At 60.5% G+C, this 2,529-nt stretch overlaps 1 long non-coding RNA gene across 1 annotated transcript; it reads left to right on the top strand.

Annotated features, from left to right (window-relative positions):
* Window positions 1-236: 236 nt before the first annotated feature.
* Window positions 237-2,529, top strand: LOC113941553. Its single transcript, XR_003525704.1, has 3 exons — window positions 237-687; window positions 735-859; window positions 2,497-2,529. It is a non-coding gene; the product is annotated as an uncharacterized LOC113941553 (long non-coding RNA).

Here is a 2,529-nt window from a genome sequence, read left to right as displayed (position 1 = left end):
GCTGGAGCAGGTGCAGAGAAGAGCAGCGAGGCTGGGGAAGGGAGTGGAGCACAAGTAGGGTGAGGAGAGGCTGAGGGAGCTGGGGGTGTTGAGGCTGGAGAAGAGGAGGCTCAGGGGAGACCTCCTGACTCTCTGTAAGTCCCTGCCAGGAGGTTGGAGCCAGGTGGGGGTGGGGCTGTTGTGCCAGGAAGCAGCAGTAGGACAAGAGGGCTGGGTCTTGAGCTGTGCCAGGGGAGGTTTAGGTTGGATATTGGGAAGCAGTTTTTTGTGGAGAGAGTAATGAGGCCTTGGAATGGGCTGGGCAGGGAGGGGGTGGAGTCAGTGTCCCTGGAGGTGTTGAAGGTGAGAGTGGATGTGGCCTCAGTGCCATGGTCTGGGAAGCATAGCAGGGTTGGATCCAGGGTTGGAGTTGATGATCTTGGAGGTCTTTTCCAACCCAGCTGATTCTGTGATTCCCATTCCTATGGCAGCACATGCTTGAGGCTCCATCCCCAGGGTGATAGAGATGTCTGTCCATATCTATCTCCAGAGTTAGTCTGTAAATGTGTGGTGTTAGAAAAGCAGGCTATGTTCTGGGCTGGTTGTAGAAGGAGAAAGAAGCCCATAGGCCAGTGCAAGCAGGCAGCCCTCAGCTTGCACATGATGTCCCCTCCCTGCAGGTTCCTGTCCTTGAGCCCAGGCCCTGAGGTGAGGCTGAGAAGTGGCGCGGAGGTGAGGCCAGAGCTGTCCCTGAGGTGAGGCTGAGAATAAGTGCAAGGCAGAGGTGCTGCTGAGGAAGGAGAGCCCCGTGGTGGGGAAGAGGACAAAACTGTGAGTGCCCATCCCCGAGAAGGTGCTGTGTCCATCCCCTGTGTGCCAGGTGAGCTGGGGCTTTGCTGCAGAGCTGCGGGCGCTGATTTGAGCGGCTGCAAGTGCTGAGATGGTGGCACCCAGGAACACAAACTGTGCCTGGCCACGAAGCCTGCAAGGAGGAGCAGAGACAGCGGTGTCAGTGTGGGGGGCCAGGTTGTCCCTGTGCCTTCCCCTGCAGGCCCTGGCTGTCCCTGCTGGGCCCCTGTCCATCCCCATCAGGTCCCTGCCCGTCCCCCCCGGGCTGAGCTCCCCCAGGAAGTGCCGTGGAGCTGAAGCTGCTGCCATCCCCCCCTGCAGCCGCTGCCCCAGCCAAGGGAGCAGCAAAGGCAGGGCCAGGAGCAGAGGCAGCAGCAGGGGAGCCCTGGGGGGGCCGGGAAGGTCTTGTGTGGGTCAGGAAAGAGGCGCTGGGCACGAGGCCGGGGCTGTGCTGAGCAGGCCCAGCCCTCACATCCCCCCAGCCAACGCCGGCTGCCCGGGGGGCATGGGAGGGACCCCCAACCCGTGTGCCCCACACTGAGCTGGCAGAGAGAGAGCCAAGGGACAGAGACAATTGCTTTGCTCCCTGGAGAGTGAAGGAGGCTAGAGAGAGGGGGAAGCTCGGGCCCCCTGTGCCAAGCCAGCGTTTGGGGCCGTGCTGTTGGTGCCAAACTACCCTAGGTCAGAAGCCAGAGCCCGCCCATGTGTCAGGGGGCCCGATCCACTCCCTGCTCTCGTTTCCCTGGGGCAGCCTCTGGTGTCCCCTGACCTGTGGGGCTGTTTGGTTGCCCTGGGCACAGCCGACCCTTGTGCAGGGCTGTGCCCTTTGTGACTCTTTGGGGTGGGCAGGAGGTGTTTTTGGGGGTGCCGGGCTGGGTTGGTGGCAGAGCCCCGGCAGTGGGTGGGGGGATGTGGGTCCTCCCCCATGGTGGGTGTTGGTGTTGCTGGGTCAGGCCCCGCCGGCTCCATTGTCAGCCCGGTGCCGGTGGGGGGAACACAGTGGGTTTGGGGCCCCCTGGGAGTGCCAGGGGTGGGTGTGGAGCCTGGGAGTTGCCGAGTGTGGAGGCCAGAGCGGGGAGATGCCAGAACTGGGGGACCCCCGGCAACCTGGAGGGGGGAGCACGGAGAGGGAGGAGCACCAAGACTCCCAGGAGCCTGAAATGGGGGGCACGGAGAAGGGTAAGCTGGACAGTGGGGACCCCTGGGATCCTCGGGACAACCAAGTGGAGAACCTGGAGAGGGGGAATGTCTGGGAATGCGGCACACAGAAGGCGAGAGTCAGAGGAGAAGGGAACTTTGGGACCCTCAACACTCCCAGCATCCATAAGTGGGACCCCCAGCATCCCAGACAGGAGAGATCCTCCAAACCCCAGAGGAGAGAGAATAGAGATGAGGGATTTCTGGGAGAATTTTTTGGGGCTAATCTTCATATTTTGGAGTATATTTTTTAGTTGAATCTCAACTTTTTGCAGTTTTGGGGGGTGAGGGTCTTCTTGCTATTTCTGAGAGGGTTTTTGCCTGAATCCCAGTAGTTTGTTTTTTTCTGAGCTGAATCATGGTGTTTTGGAGGTTTTTATGGACACAGGATGCCCGGTGAGTTCTAGAGATGGACTTGGGCAGGAGGAACCCCCAAACCAACGCAGTCAGCCCTTGTTTTCCCCCCATCAGGATTTGTCCTTCCCAAAGCTTGGGCGGATGGAG

The sequence above is a fragment of the Corapipo altera genome, unplaced genomic scaffold, assembly GCF_003945725.1.
Source record: "Corapipo altera isolate COAL_440 unplaced genomic scaffold, ASM394572v1 53400, whole genome shotgun sequence".
Lineage (NCBI taxonomy): Eukaryota > Metazoa > Chordata > Aves > Passeriformes > Pipridae > Corapipo > Corapipo altera.
Note: the sequence above shows the minus strand (reverse complement) of the source record. Positions and strands in the feature narration are given on the sequence as shown.